Raw genomic sequence first — 17,433 nt, 5'->3', positions numbered from 1 at the left:
TCTACTGAGGCACTTCTGCTGGTATCATTCCAAAGTGTTGTGGTGACTTAAATAAAATAGCAGAGGAAAGTTTAGAAAAGTATGTGTTTGATTATTATTATTATTATTACATCGCACCTCCAGGGAGTCCAAAGACTCATCGAGGGAGGGCATCTACTCTACAACTCTTCGTCTCACTACTCCACCAACCTTCATTATTTAACACCAGTGCCAACTACCACCACTAGTACTTTCACAGACAATCACAAACATCCATCCCCAATGCGGGATTCAAACCCGCAGGCTGGAGAGTGGATTCGGTAACCACTCATCCAACCAGGCCAGCTTAGCTTCATGATTTTGCGTGCCATCCTTGCGTAAGGGCCATGCTAATCTTCTCTGTATCGTTCTAATTTTAGTATATGTACTACTGAAACAAGTACAATACCAGAATAAAAGACTCAGAGGAAGATGAAGCTCTGTTCACACATTGCCGAATGTAGCATTGTCAAGTTCTTTCCTGATAGCTTTAATATGATTCTGCCATTGATACCAAATGTTCTTTCCCATGATTTTTCTCAGCCCTTTATCTGTGGTGTCCAGTCTTTTAATCCATCTCAGATTTGTAAGTTAAAATTGGTTTTGAAGAGTCTTGTCTTTATTGCTAGTTCAGTGTTTTAATTAATTGCTCTTTTATTATATATAAATTTATTTAGCAGACTGCAAAACACCAGCTTTGTTTATTCTGTTATCTATTTCTATATATTTAATTGCCTTCACATAAAAAATTGTGCCAAAATAGTAGAAATGTTTTTTCTGTAGGTTTTCCATTCAGGATGCAGCTAGTGTTTTCAATACTAGCTTATTTTTATAGTTTTTGTCTTTTTATTGTTGATTTTCATGGCAGTTTTTGTTACAGCATCTATACAATTCGGATAAGGAATTCTGTTCAAATAAATCCAGTTCAAGTTGAACTGGATTTATTTAGGAGTGTAACATCATAGCTGAGACATCTTCAATTCTGATATCTAGTTTAATGCTGTTCTTCTTCATTTTTTGATTCATATGGATAATGAATAACATTGAATATGGGGACATCCTTGTCTTACACCTTATTTCACGCAAACTATCTTCCTATACATCTTCCAGTTCCAAATGTGGAACTGTATCAGGCCAACTGGAATCAGGCTAACCACTATTTGGCCTTGAACCAAACTTGGTGGTTAAGTCCAAACAGGGGTTGTTGTTCTTCTGTAATTTTCTTTCCTACTAGTTTTCTTGGCCTCATCTCAAGTATGAATGAATGAATATTACCTGGAACACTCAGTAGAGAAATTCTTCTGTTATTCTCAAATTCAGTTTTATTTCCCTTTTTATAGATGGGTATTATGAGAACTCTACTCCAATTATCTGAAATTTAAATCTTCTGTGGTTTCTGAATTATGCAGTACAGCCCTGTTAGAACATATATACCTCCATATTTGACATTTTTGGATGAATATCATCTACTCTAGGCTGCCTTTCCACATTTCTATGACTTATTGTTTCATTTAATAATCTTTCGAAGTACTTACTCTAAACATCTAGTATATCTTCTGGTTTTGTCATCTTTATCATTTCTTATTCCTTTTAGAGTATTCTTTCCTCTATTTTCAAGCATTTTTCAATAGCCTGCAGAATATTTTGCCACTTTCCTGATGTTTAATTTTTATATTTGTCCCAGTCTCCATAGTAATTTCTTTTAATGTTATACAGTAATCAGCATTCATTAAAATTATAGTGACTACAAAAATTTAGGTCTTTTTTAGGTCTGGCTCCCACTGATGAGACCTCAATAAAGGTCGAAACCGGTCTGGGTAGTGACCCTTGCCTTTAATGCATAGCATCATACATCTCTGCAAGAGGATGTGCTTTGCATTAAGGGAAAAAAATTAAGGAAAGTGATCGGATCTTACTCCACCTTTACCACGAGGTGCCTCAGACTTGCCCCACGTGCAGGCACAAACTTGACTTACTTATCTGTTTGCTTACTTGGGAAAAAAGAATTAAAATCTAGCTTATAAAATTTGCTTGGTATCTTTAACATAATATATACCCAAGGTAAAAAAACTTTCTATATGCTGTATTCTGTCAAAAGCCTTATCAACATCCAAAAGTATCATGGTGTATCCATTCCCCTTGTCTAGTTCAATGGTAACATTGTTATAGAATGTGAGCAAGTTGCTAAAACTTGGCCTTCCCTTAGTAAACGCATGTTGCTCATTGCAAAGTAGAGATTCACTGTCAACCCATTTCTGAATGCAGTCCTTAACCAATTTTTCCAAAATCTTCACCACCACCACTCCTGAGAAACTAATTCGTCGAAAGTTAGATACATCTGTCTTTGCACCACCCTTGTGCAATGGAATTACGATACATTCTTCCATTGCTGTAGGATATTCCCTGTTCTGAGACTCATACAGCCTGGTCAAAAGAATAGCCAGTTCAGCTGAACACTCTGTTTAGCACATGTGCTGATGTCCCATCAGTCCCTATTGCTGAATTCTTATTCAGATTGTGCAACAACTCTAATACCTCATTCTCATACACCTGAGTTTCTTCATCCAGTGAAGAGGTAGCAGTGAGCTCACTGTCGTGTAATTTGTCACTCATTAGTTGAACAACCTCTTCTGCATCTGTAACCCTCATGCCATCTGCATTTAGAAGAGGTTTTCTTTCATATTCATGTTTTCTTTTACTTGCAGCATATCAATACAATTCTTGTGGGTTGCCTTTAGCATGCAGAGCCATTTTCTTTTCATATTCAGACTTTGCTTTCTGTACAACAGTTGTGACTATTCTAGCCTGCTGCTTATAACTTTCATAATGGACGTCATCCTTATGTACACGGTATTCCTTCCACATCATCCTTTTCTTACGAATCTCTTGCTTTATACGATTACACATTCATTTGACTCCTACCCTATTTATTCTTTGAACTCTCGGAACACATTCTGATATCACATAATTTAAGTATTGTTTAAATGCCTTCCATGCACTATCGATATTCTTCCCATCTATCAACTGATCCCATTCCACTGAACTTGGCATACTCCTTAGTTGGTCATAATTTCCTGCTTTGTAGTTCAGCATGTAACCTTTTCTGAATGGAACATCCAAAAACTTAGTCACTTCCTAACTGAGTACTGTATGATCACTGTCACCAACCGGAGGTAGAACAGTTATATTTTTACCTGAAACGCCCTCTAACACTATAATGAAATGAAAGGAAGTTGTCCCACAACAGCTCAATAAATGCATTTTCATTCTTCTCATGAGATTCTACTGCTATCCAGTCAATATTTGGATAATTAACATCTCCCATTATGATTACTCCTTTTGCACTCATCTTTTCCATTTGGCAATGCATTTTTTCATTACTAGCAACTGATCCACTAGGTCTGTAAGAACACCCTCACTTTGTAATCGATCTTGTTGGATTCCACATCACACCAGATGACTTCAAATTCATTGCCACATCAAATACTGTTAGTACTGTACGCCCACGGATATGAGACCCTTCGACACATTTGCACATCTCAGAAGAAGGAGAATCCATTCCGACAATAAGGTAATCAATTCGTCTTGTGGGATGACTTGTTTATTATTACACGTCGGAAAATTAACTTTTCTTTTATGAACATTGTAGTTTTTTAAAATAGTAACTATTTTGTTTTTATAACAGTTGGAAAATTTTACATATAAAGCACGTGATTTTGAGTGTTGGTGACCAATTCATGCATCATATTATTTCTTTTTTCCCCCTTTAACGTGAATTGACTTCTTGGCAAGTTGCCAGACTAGGGTCTCGGATCAGTTGTCGGACAGTAGTAGTGCTGCAGTGATAGGTCTCAACTCTAACTGTATTCAATTAATCCAATATTGTTAGCAGCATGCTCCCTCCTCTCTATCCTTCCTAAAAAAAAATAGTGTATCCATTATACTTGATACCAGTTAGTATGTCTGATTCTGATAACCAGGTGTCACTAATGCCTACAATCAGAGGTCTTAACATATTGACTAAATCAACTAACTCTACCCCGTTATTTCTGATACCTAGCATTCATGTACAGATGTGACCTGCATGTTCTTTTGTATACTCTTGTCTGCAATCTGCATGATACAGTTGGACAACTTGCAGATCTCTATTCTTTGCTAATGTCTTATACACATAGACATCTTTGCATATGTTTGATGGGTCTGAACCTGACGAACACAAAGTCGAAATCGTTCTCTCCTCTCCAACATTTCCATTATAAAGCCTATTCCGTCATTAACACAGTTAGATAACATTGCCGCTTTTACACTCGCATTCTCACCATTCCTCCCTGTATAATTTAGTTTTCCTGACTCTCTGTGTTAGGTCTAATACCAGTAATTAGTTTTTCCAGACTCCTGATACCAAACCCATTCAGGTGTAGGCCATCCCTCTTATATAAATCCAATCTTCCCTCAAACTCACTTCACATATCCATAAACTTGCATCCATTCCTTCTGCACAGCCTATGTATTGAATCGTTTCCAATCATAGCCCTTCTTCTCAATTCATTATTATGATATCGATGTAAAATACTGATGATTTTCACTCTCTCACATTTGACTCTCGCATCTTCCAACAACCCTTTCATGTCCTCTCTCATACTGAAGTTATCACTAGTTAAGTTGTTAGTACCTACTACAATTACGATTTTGTTTACTTTTCTTTTCTGTTTTTGAATTGCTTTCTTTATATTCTCAATTTTTGCCCCAGGAAAACTAAAAGTTATGACTCGCTGATCAATATCATATTTTATTCTAGAGTCACCATACCAAATAACTTCTTTCTCTTTATGAATAATGTCACTTGCCTGATTTCCGTTTCTTTCTGACTTACTTGTTTCCGTGCTTTGTTGTTTCCTATTTTTCTGCATAACTTTCTTTTTCTCTGTATTCTGATTTAAGCTCCTCTTGACTTTTAGCTATTTTGTAGGTTAATTCATTTCATTAACCTCCTCCATATCTCTAATAACTTCATTTGCAGGGATAATTCTTCTTCTTGCCTGTGGCTTTTTTTATAGCAGTATATTTGTTTTTCTTTTTTGGTGCCATTTTAAACTTATAATTATAATAGAAATATCTTAATGAAAATATGTCATAAAATACCAAATACACTAAAATCTACACTAATATACTATAAAACACTAATTTTCTATGTGTTAAAAACACAATGAAACAGACAAAAATCACCAATTTTACAGGTGCACTAAATTCATTATTATTTTAAAAATAATAAAAAATTATTATTTTTAGAAGTGTTAGTTTTGAAATAATAAAGTAACACGTAAAAACCACAGTGAAATCTTTAATTAGTAAAAAGACAGATTTCGTACTAAAATTAATAGTACATCTTCAGTGTCTGTTGTTACAGACACTGAAGTAATAGGAATGGAATACAGGCAAACGTTCAGTGGATCACCTATTAAAATACAATTGTTACCACGTGCTAGGAGATAATAGAAATAACAAATTTAATCTATTAAGATAAATGGTTTTTTACATAAGATAAACATCTCCCAGATCTTTGAGAGAGACATACAGTCATTTCTATTTAAATTCAGTCGGTGTAAGATGGTTTCACAACTTTCTTTGAATAAGCATTCATATTTGAATCTACATCTATGGAGGAGAACTGCTTTATTTCTTATTCAAAGAAAGTTGTGAAACTATCTTACACCGACCGAATTTAAATAGAAAAGAAATGACTGTATATTATTATTATTATTGTTGTTGTTGTTGTTCAGGGAAACTCCAAGGAGTCGACAGACTCATCGAGGGAGGCCCTAACATCATGTCTGTAACAACTATTCAACATTCACACAGTATCTATCATATCTTGCCTTGAACTCATTCACGATCGTAGCACCCACAACAGACTCTGGAAGCTTATTCCACTCATTCACCACTCTCCAAGTAAAAAACCTAGCTCTAACACCCTTGTCAACCACGCTCTTGCCCAGCTTCCATGCATGGCCCCTAGTCCTCCCATCACCAGTCATATTTTCAAAAATATCTTCTGGATCAATCTTATAAAAACCCTTCAGTAATTTGAATGTCTCAATCATATCACCCCTCCTTCGCCTATCGTCCAATTTCTACAACCCACAAATCTTCAACCTATTCTCATAAGGTTCATTCCACAGACCTGCTATCATCTTGGTCACTCGTCTTTGGACCCTCTCCACTTCCTCCCCATCACGAAGAAACCCTGGTGCCCATAACTGGGCACAGAAGTCCAGTTTGTCTGTGCATGTTAAAGTATTTTTCAGAACCCAAGTGATTTGGTGAGCTGTTTTAGTTACTTTTGCAATGTGCCCCCTAAACTTCAACTCCCTATCCACCAGCACTCCCAAATCCCTGGCCTCATCAATCTCCTGGAGTACAGTTCCACCAATGCGATATACTGCTGCTATTCTTTTCACCCCAAAGTGCATAACCTTATACTTTGCCACATTAAACTGACATCCATTTTTCCTAGCCCAGTCCTCCAAACTATCCAAATCATCCTGTAAAATTTTGACATCCTGTGCACTCACAATTGCTCTACCCAACTTTGCATCATCAGCAAACAAGTGAACACTTCCTCTCAAATCCTTTCCAATATCATTGATGAACAAATTGAAAAGCAGTGCTCCAAGAACAGAGCCCTGCGGCACTCCACTAGCCACAAGATGTCTTTTTGACTCCACTCCTGAATAAACCACTCTCTGGTATCTCTCCTTCAACCACCCTCCTATCCATCTCACCAAACCTATATCCATCCCCATCTGCTCCAGTTTACTGATTAGGGTTCCATGTGGTATCCTATCAAAGGCCTTGGCAAGGTCCAGCAGTATCACTGTAAACCCACTACCCCTATCCAGTTCAGCCTTCACTGTGTTATAAAACGTGAGCAAGTTACTGAGGCATGATCTACCCTTCACAAAACCATGTTGTCCCCCCATACAATATCCCATTTTCATCTATCCAATCCTGTATTCTTTTCTTGACTAATTTTTCTAAGACCTTGACAATGATTCCTGATATGCTAATCGGTCGGTAATTTACAACAGCAGTCTTGGAACCACCTTTATGCAGTGGAACTATTTTCCCCTCCTTCCACCCGCTCGGGACTAACCCAGACCCGAGACTCAAATTAAACAAAATGGTCAAGGTTACTGACAATTCTTTAGCTGCTTCTCGTACTACATGAGCTGGTATACCATCCAATCCCACAGATGTATTGACATTAAGGTTATGCAATAGACCACTCACCTCCTCTTCATTCACCACAATTCCCATATAATCTACTGGTTTATTCGTTTCTGCAGTGTCACCACCTGGATGATATATTCTTGCAAAGTGCTCACTCAGTAACTCAACTATCTCAACTGATTCAGTTACCTCCCTACCATCGGCATTCTTTTAAATCATTCTGCCATGTACATTTTTTCCTTTTACTTGCTACATATCTAAAAATCTGTTTAGGATTCTCTTTAGCTTGCATGGCCAATGTTCTTTCGTAATTCTTTTTTGCTTTTCTTACTACACTCGTCACCCTTCTGGCCTGCGCTTTATACCGTTCATGTGCCTGCCGGTCACCTTTCTCCTTAAATTCCCTCCATAGTTGTTTCTTTTTTTGCAGCTCAAGCTTAATGGTGTTATTCATCCATTTAACCCCTACTTGATTTATTATTCGGACTCTAGGTATACAGTCAACCATTGCTTCATGCAAGCACTTCTTAACTACCTCCCATGCACTATCAACTTCTAGTCCTTGCAGTTGTACATGCCATGGCACTGAGCCAATCAAACTCCTAAGCTTGTCTTTTCTAAATCACTTAGGGAATTGAAACAACGTAGATCCGAATATTAATTAAATTATACTTTAATAAATATTTCCGATATTTCGGCAATGTCACATTTCCATTTTCAAAAGGAACTTACAAAAAGGCAGTTGCACACAGGCACTAACAATACAGTAACTGAGAATGAAGATATGAAGCTATCGTTCTCCTAGAAGTCCTGATGGTGCCCTCTGGCGGGCTAAGTAGGCGTTCTTGGCCGTTGGGCTGAAGGTCTGCTGATGTATGCCTCCCAAATTTGGGGCAGTAGCATACAACCAAATTTGTTGAGGTTTGGAGAGTTTCTTAGGGCAGAGGCTGATTCCATAAATAATCCTTCGAATTTATATTATAATATATAATTTACACCGGAGCAAATAAAAATTCGAAAGATTATTTATGGAATCAGCCTCTGCCCTAAGAAACTCTCCAAACCTCAACAAATTTGGTTGTATGCGACTGCCCCAAATTTGGGAGGCATACATCAGCAGACCTTCAGCCCAACGGCCAAGAACGCCTACTTAGCCCGCCAGAGGGCACCATCAGGACTTCTAGGAGAACGATAGCTTCTTATCTTCATTCTCAGTTACTATATTGTTAGTGCCTGTGTACAACTGCCTTTTTGTAAGTTCCTTCTGAAAATGGCAATGTGACATTGCCGGAATATCGGAAATATTTATTAAAGCATAATTTAATTTATATTCGGATCTATGTTGTTTCAATTCCCTAAGTGATTTAGAAATGCATAACCAACGTATAAGCCTGTCTACGAGAATCCTAAGCTTGTCATACTTTCCAGCCCGATAATTCCACATGTACCCTGTCTTAATTGAAAATTCTACACCTTTAGCCACCTCCCAAGTCAAGACCCTATGATCACTCTCACCGATTGGTGGCAATGTGGTCATATTTGTTACAGCCAAATCCTCAGATGTAATTACTAGGTCATGCACTCTCTGACCCCTAGTATTTTCCATTACATGCTGTCGCAGATAGTTATCCCTTAATAACCACATAAAATCCATTTCCTTCCTCCTGTGTGTCATCTCCTCACTCCAATCAATGCGACCATAGTTGAAATCTCCCATAATAATCACCCTCCTTCCACTCATTTCTTCTATTTGCTTGTGCATACTGTCACAAAGATCTCTCTCAAAGATCTGGGAGACTTTTATCTTATGTAAAAAACCATTTATCTTAATAGATTTAATTTGTCATTTCTATTATCTCCTAGCATGCCAGTAAAATTGTATTTTAATAGGTGATCCATTGAACGTTTGCCTGTATTCCATTCCTATTACTGTTACAGACACTGAATATGTACTATTAATTTTAGTACGAAATATCTGTATTTTTACTAATTAAAGATTTCACTGTGGTTTTTACGTGTTACTTTATTATTTAATTACTATGCCACAGCTTCCACTAAAAATCAGTGTTAGTTTTGATTGCTTGTGAGGATCATTTGCTTGTTTTGTTGGTACTAAAAGTTTTTATATACACACACACACACTACATTGTACATCATGGCACTGATGCACAGAACAATAGACAGTGATTTCCATCAAGTGTAGTTTTGTTTGCTGAACATGTATAAAATGTATTCACTTCATGGAATGAAAGCTTTATGGAAAGAGAGCAAAACTGATAAGCATGTATGTCAAAAGCGTGTGGAGAGTAAGAAAAATGATAGCACTGATTTAAACAACATTATGCAAGAAATGCAATTGTGAACAGCAAGGTTGGTGGTTAGCATACATTAGGTACAAGTGACAGTAAGAATGTATTGATGGAAAATGAAGAAAGTGACCAGATTATAGTATTATAATGAGAGAGAGTGAGACAGCATGCTTAGATGGAGTTTTCATAGCTATGCTGCAGGTATGTTAGCTAAGTAAGCTAAGCTTATTAAGGATGTTAGCTATGCTGTAGGGGTATACAGAGGAAAATGAAAGAAATGATCTAGCAGGTTACGTGTGGTACGAATGAAGATATGACAGGGTTGTAGTACGAGCATACGATAAAGTAAAAAATTGTTATAGGCATCCTGAGATGAACAGCTATGATTGCATATAAATCATAGCACAGGTTCTGCAGGAGAGATGGTGCAGAGTTTTTATGATACATAGAAGGAGTTATACATGACAGATGGTTTGAACTATAATGGATTAAGAGTTTAGGCATCTTGAGAAAGTATTGTTGAATGAGAGTTTGGGAGTACAGAGTCAGGGAAATTAGAATGTTTAAAGAGAATAAAGGAGAGTATGTGCCCAGACAACCTAGATATGAGTAAGTTGTATTATAGAATAATCACATGATGCCGAATACCTCCCCAGGTTCTTAACCTATGGAATAATCAACACAAAATGTAAGGGAGGTTATTCGGAATTAGGGAAAGGAGTTTGTGGCATTAGTGAGCTTTGGTTGTGTTGTTTGAAGATGATAATAGTCATAGGTATAGAATGCAAGGGATGTAGTGTTTTCAGAGAGGACAAAGGAAGCACAATGGAAGGAGGGGTTTTTGCTAGCGATAGCAGAAGAATTGAAGCCAAGAAGGGTAACATACATCAGGAGGACAGGGGGTGCCGAAAACTATTCTGGTGCTGTTTGGTGTGAAATGGACACCAGCTTGAATGAAATATATAGTTGGCTGCTGCTATAAGCAGCCAACTATATATTTCATTCAAGCTGGTGGGGGGGGGGGGGGTTACAAAAGAATATAAATGTATACTTTGCAAAATTATCACAATTCGGTGCAGGTGAAGAGTTATTATGTGGGGAATTTCAACTATATGAACAACATAGTTTGGAAAGTGGAATGGTCACAGGGAGGAAGGAAATGAAACTTGTATAGCTATGAAGAGATAATTATCTGAGACAGCATGTAATGCACAGAACACAATATTTGAGAGTTCTGGATCTGGTCTCATAGCATCAGAGAAGTTATCAGTGTCTAGCCATACTGCCTTCTCTTGGGATAAATATTCATGTGATCATGACCTCATAGATAGATAGATAGATAGATAGATAGACAAACATACATTGTTTTATCTTAGAAGGGGGTATATGTGGAAATATAAAGCAGGATATTATGGCAACCTGAGGTGTCATAGCATAAGAATTGATTGGAAATGGTCAAGGGGTATCTGAACAAGCATTATCAGACTGTATACCCTTAATACGAACACAACAATGGGATTAAATGGTATATCAGCTCATGTGTTATTACAAGAAGGTGCAAGGGAATGGGCATCTCATCCAACCAAGCTTTATTAATATAAATATCAATTCTGTGAAGGTGCCAAGTTGGAAGAGGGCAAAATAGTGCCCTTCTTCAGAATAGTGCCACTGCATAAAGGAGGATCCAAGACAGAAATAGCAAAATTATAGTCCAATCAATATCTCAGGAGTTGTGAAGGTATTGGAGAAATGGCAAAGATAGACTTTAGAACTTGGTGGACAGGAACATAGTTTCATGACGGGTCATCTTATCTTAATAATATACTTACTTTTTTTATAATAAAGAGACAGCCGAGTTGGATAAAGGAAATGGCTACCTGGTGATATTTCTGGACTTTGCAAAAGCATTTGGCAGGATTCCACCAGGGATGGATAATGGATCCAGTGATTTTGGATTTGAAGGTGACTGATGGATGAATATCAAAGAGAGATGAGGAGTTGAGTTATGTTAAATGATTTGAAGGGAAATATTTAATTCTTTGCTGATGATGCTAAGCTGAGAAGAGCAATAGTTGAAGATGATGTAGAGACTCTGTTGGATGACTTAAGTATATAACAGCATGGGCAAAGGCTTTCAGATTAGAAGAATGCCATAATTCAAATGTGTTCTGAAGGTCATTTTATTAGTACTTTTATTAGTATTAGACTATCTTTTCAGATGTACCTGAGACATAAGGAATTGAGATAATGGTATTTTGTTCTTGTGTGTGTTGAAGGGGGAAGTAGGAGGGCCATGTAATATTTTATCTGTTTTGTAGATGTAGCCATTGGCCAGGAAAGTATAGCGAAGATATTTAAGTTCTGTGGAAAGAGTTGTATCATTGGAACAAATAGCCCTAGTTTGTTTGTGTGTGTAGAATACCATACTTTTGGTGGATGATGATGATGATGTGATTGTTTATGTATATATCTTCCTGTGTGTTAGCTTTCTATAAATGGAAAAAGATAGTGAACCACCTGAAAGGTGGCTTTTAAATTATAAGCCAGTTAATAAACGTCTTTTTATAATTTATTTCATTTGATGTTTTAATGCCTTTCAAATAATTTATGAATAGTGTATCCAACACCTAATCTTGTCTATTAGATTGATACTCAAATTGATATTAAAAGAAAAGAAGAACTTCAAATCCTATTTATTCAGTTCCTCCAAAACTGCTACACAAAAAAAGTCACTAAAACAACTTTTATTTTCTGATGAACTGTCCCTGTTAACCCGAGAATTAATTATAAAGGCATGATTTCTTTACTATAAACTGGCAACACATCAAGAAATGTAGTCTAATTATTAAAATCATTCTCCATCAGAACAGCCTTCCAACCATTTAACACTCTACAAAGTTTTCTTAACAACAGTTTTTCAATCCACAAAGATCCTGGGATATATAAGATTCCTTGTTCATGAGAAAAGGTGTACTTAGGTCAAACTGGGAGAAGTTTCAGAATCCTTAAAAAAGAACATGTAAGTGATGTCAAAAACAAGAGAGAAGAAAAAAGGGGAAACAGCACACCTCCTCACAGAATGTTGCATAGTAGAGTGGCAAGCTTCGTCCACTTAGAAGAGAATAATTTTGTTGGATAGTTTCAGGGAATCTTTTGAAGTCATTTGATCACAAGGCACATTAAATCGAAACCAAGGACTTGCACTTCAGGACATCTGGAAATAATGTAAGTGATGTCAAAAACAAGAGAGAAGAAAAAAGGGGAAACAGCACACATCCTCACAGAATGTTGCATAGTAAAGTGGCAAGCTTCGTCCACTTAGAAGAGAATAATTTCGTTGGATAGTTTCAGGGAATCTTTTGAAGTCATTTGATCACAAGGCACATTAAATCGAAACCATGGACTTGTACTTCAAGACATCTGGAAGTCATTAATTGTAATGTAGATGTAATCTCTAAACTAGATTACAATGAAACTGTAGCCATTCCATACGTTAAAGGAATATCAGATAAAATAAAGAGAATACTTCCTCTCTGACCCACCCTGAAGTATACTTACTGTATGCATACACCTGTAACTTGCCTTATATAGGTAAAATTGAACACACAATTCCTATCTAAAAAAAATAACACAAATGACACATTAAATTTAATAACTATGGTAAATCTGGCCTCTCTGATATCATGCCCTGAATACTCTACATAGAATTGATTGGAAAGGCAGCTGTTCGTTACATTGTACCAAAGCATATATGAGTGCTGACTTTATGTCTGACTAGTTTGAGGATACTGCGTATGGGTGGTCTGAAGCATTGAATTTTTTAAGTGCCTCAATAGCACAATAGGAAGAACGATGGTACATTGCACCCTTCGATTGGAAAAGACCTGGGTTCAATTCTCGTTGTGACAAGAGGAATCTTTATATGGGATTTTTCAATCAAAGGTGAGTTTTCCGATCTCATACGGAGATAGCAGGGATTTTTTCTCCCGGAAACCCAGATTTTTCATCCCACAAAGACATATCGGCCCTTCAGAACACATGCAATTTACAGACAAAAAATGCTTGTTGTGGTGGTGGGCAGTAGATGATTTGTAGTAGAGGTTCAGTGTAGTGGTGGAGATGGAGAATTGTACAGTAGGTGTCCTCCCGCGATGAGTCTTCAGACTCCTTGGAGGTGTCACAAATAATAATAATATTAGTCTCAAAATCCCAAGAATATCGATAGCACATATTCTACCTACATAACTTTTGGTTCTAAGAGTTTGTTATATAATATAATTACGACTGTACTACTCCAGCATATTAGCCTTAATTACAACAAACATTTATGCTAAATTGTTGATTAGGCCACGTAATCAACATTTAATACACTATTACTGTATCAAAAGTATTAATATGAATCTGTTCTCTGACCATGTTATGAATAGGATTCAGTTTTGATGTAGGTTTTTTACTAGTGGTCAGGCCAGAAGAATAACAGATGATCAAATCTTTGTCACTTTGGCATACTGTTTGAAATGTAATATAGCTTGTCTATATATATATATATAAAAACTTTTTACACACATATATATATACACACACGGACAAAGAAATTAGCGCACCAAGAAGGAAGCATAGGATTCAACTAAAATTTTATTGGTGTAATGATACAGGTGAGTGATGCACATGATGGCAAAAACAGAGCCGAAGGACAATTACAAAGAGATCTGTGGTACGCAATCCGGTCAATAGCTCGCTGCATCGCCTCGTGCAGCATTACATGCTGCAATACGGTCTGGCATGGTGGCAAACAGACACCTGATGTTGTTCTGTGAAAGACTGGCCCACGCATGTTGGACACTGTGCTCCAAATCCCAGATATTGCGGCACAGTGAGAGCTGACGTTTCAGCTGCTCCCAAACATGCTCGATAGCGGACAAGTCCAGGGAGCAGGCAGGCCATGGAAGTGCCTGTACACGACGTAGGCAGGCCTGGGCAACCCGAGCCATGTGCGGACAGACGTTATCCTGCTAGTATAACGCTCCTGGTATCTCGGCCAGGAATTGGAGAACGTGAGGCCGTAGGATGTGAACGACATCCTACGGCCTGATGTATCACCCTCGTAGTGGTACGCTGCCACGTACCACTATGAGGGGTGATCGGCTATCGTAGACTATTGCTCCCCAGACCATAATGCCTGCAGTGTAGGAGGTGTGGTGCTCAATAGTGAGGTCAGGATTGTGTCCTTGACCAGGGGTCCTCCACACCTGGACACAATGATCATCTGTCCTCAAGACGAAGCAGCACTCATCGCTGAAGACCACACGTCGCCAATCTGTGGCGTTCCACGTTGCTCTCACCTGGCATCACTGCAAATGGAGTTGGCGATGTTGCGGTGTTAATGGGAGCACACATAAGGGGCGTTGGGACCGTAGATTCGCCTCCGTGAAGCGTCGGGAAATGGTTCGTGGGCACACAGGAGACCCTACATCTGCCTATATAGTGGACCGGATCACCATGGGATCCCTCTGTGCTTGCTGCATGATCCGTCGATCCTCTCTAGCATTGGTCCTCCTGATCCGACCGGTGCCGCTCTACCGTGTGGCAGTGCCGGAACGTGTCCACAGCTCCCACCACTGTCGGAAGGTATGTCAGAACGGTTTATTTCCACACCTATACGGTGCACCGACCACCCTCTAGTTTTCAGGCCAATGATCATGCCTCTGTCAAAGTCTGTAAGTTGCTTAAATCAACGTCTCTAGTGTCTACCTTCATTATTGTCACTCTATACTCTGGCTTGCGTCGGCCAGTGCTTTTCGCTTTAATCGGCTATCAACTACATGCCAGCTTTATAAGGCTATCAGTTCGTGCTTGCAGCGCCACCACAGGGTGTGTGTGTGCGGGCATGCACAATTGCACCAAACTTGGATCATTTGCATACCACCCCGCACTCTATCTATTTGATTAGTTTCGCCATTGTACCATGTTTTCTTTCAGGTGTGCTAATTTTTTTGTCCGTGTGTGTGTGTGTGTGTGTGTGTGTGTGTGTGTGTACACACAGACAGACACACACACTAGATATGATCCTAATATGAAATGTGAGGAAATTAAAGTAAATTATTCTTAACACATTAGTAGTCGATAGTTTATCAAAATGAATATATATATATATATATATTTATTTATTTTTAACAACAGTTTATTATCTTTCAAAGAAAGATAAAGAAACATTTTGTTACATGTTATTAAAATTATTATTATTACATTACACCTCCAGGGAGTTCAAAGACTCATCGAGGGAGGGCACCTACTCTACAACTTTCCATCACTCAATCCACTAACTACTACTACTACTCTCATCATCTACACCAACAGCATGTACCACCGCCACTAGTATTTTCACAGACAAGCACAAACATCCATGCCCACAGTGGGATTCGAACCTGCGGCCTTTTGACTGGAGAACTGATATGCTAACCACTCAGCCAACCAGTCTGGCAAAATGTTATTAAGGGGAGAGTTTATTATTATTACATCACACCTCCCCTAGGTGTGATGACACCTAGATTGGAGGACTGGGCTAAGGAGAATGGATGTCAATTTAATGTGACAAAGTGTAAGGCTATGCATTTTGGGGTGAAAAGATTAGCAGCAGTATACCACATTGGTGGAACTGTACTCCAGGAGATTGACAAGGCTAGGGATTTAGGAGTGTTGGTGGATAGAGAGTTGAAGTTTAGGGGGCACATTCCAGAAGTGGCTAAATCAGCTCATCAAATCACTTGGTTACTGAAGAATACTTTGACGAGCAGACACAAGCAAGTTGTTGTTCCTCTGTATCAAGCCTTGATAAGACCATCTTGACTACTATGCCCAGATCTGGGCTCCAGGGTTTCTTCTTGATGGAGATGAGATGGAGAAGATCCAGAGGCAAGTCACCAAGATGATAGCAGGTCTATGGAATGAACCTTATGAGAACAGGTTGAAGATTTGTGGGTTGCTGAAATTGGTTGATAGACGTAAAAGGGGTGATATGATTGAGACATTCAAATTACTGAAGGGTTTCTATAAGATTAATTCAGAAGATATATTTCAGAACAGGACTGGTGGTGGGAGGACTAGGGGCCATCCATGGAAACTGGGCAAGAGTGTGGTTAGCAAGCAAGGGTGTTAGAACTAAGTTTTTTACTTGGAGAGTGGTGAATGAGTGGAATAAGTTGCCAGAGTCTGTTGTGGATATCATGACTGGGATTGAGTTCAAGACAAACTATGATAGATACTGTGTGGATGTTGAATATTTGTTCTTGACATGATGTTTAGGGCCTCCCTCAATGAGTCTAAGGACTCCTTGGAGTGGCCCGTAATAATAATAATTATAATTATATATATATATATATATATATATATATGATATACATAATGGCATTGCATGTCCATTTTGGTTGGGTATGCTGTTGTATGGGTTATGCAACCCATACTACAAATTTCACGTCAATTTGACCGTATGCATTGCCTTCTGCAGAAAATTTTCTACAGGAAGGGCAAAGCTATTACATCAATAAATTTTTATAATTATTGGTGTAATTAAATAATTACATCAATAAACATCTGTTATCATTTTTTGATGTAATTATTTGTCGATGTAAACTAAATGCATTTTACATTGATTTTAATGATCTCTAATTCTTGGAAAAAAAAGTATTCAGAAATAATACAGCTTTTAGCACAATTTCATATATAAAAAAATTGCATTAATTAAAAATTAATTAATCCTAAATCAAATTATTTCAGTTGAAAAGCAAAAAAATCATAAAACTGACAAGTATAATAATATTAAATTACTACACTTACCTTCTGTTTAAGTTTGTTTCACTAGACACATGGGGAAAATGAA

At 37.8% G+C, this 17,433-nt stretch overlaps 1 protein-coding gene and 1 non-coding gene across 6 annotated transcripts in view; one reads left to right on the top strand and one right to left on the bottom strand.

The window, feature by feature from the left end:
• The window catches only part of LOC150099108 (protein disulfide-isomerase A5), a 953,872-nt gene that overhangs the window by 871,514 nt on the left and 64,925 nt on the right, over nucleotides 1-17,433 (top strand). The window lies entirely within an intron of this gene.
• LOC150099109 (U6 spliceosomal RNA) lies at nucleotides 316-422 on the bottom strand. Its single transcript, XR_016549560.1, has one exon. It is a non-coding gene; the product is annotated as a U6 spliceosomal RNA (small nuclear RNA).

This window comes from Typopeltis vanoorti, chromosome 15 (genome assembly GCF_054136105.1).
Source record: "Typopeltis vanoorti isolate ZY-2024b chromosome 15, IOZ_Tvanoo_1.0, whole genome shotgun sequence".
NCBI classification, from domain to species: domain Eukaryota; kingdom Metazoa; phylum Arthropoda; class Arachnida; order Uropygi; family Thelyphonidae; genus Typopeltis; species Typopeltis vanoorti.
This window is presented reverse-complemented; position numbering and strand designations above follow the sequence as displayed.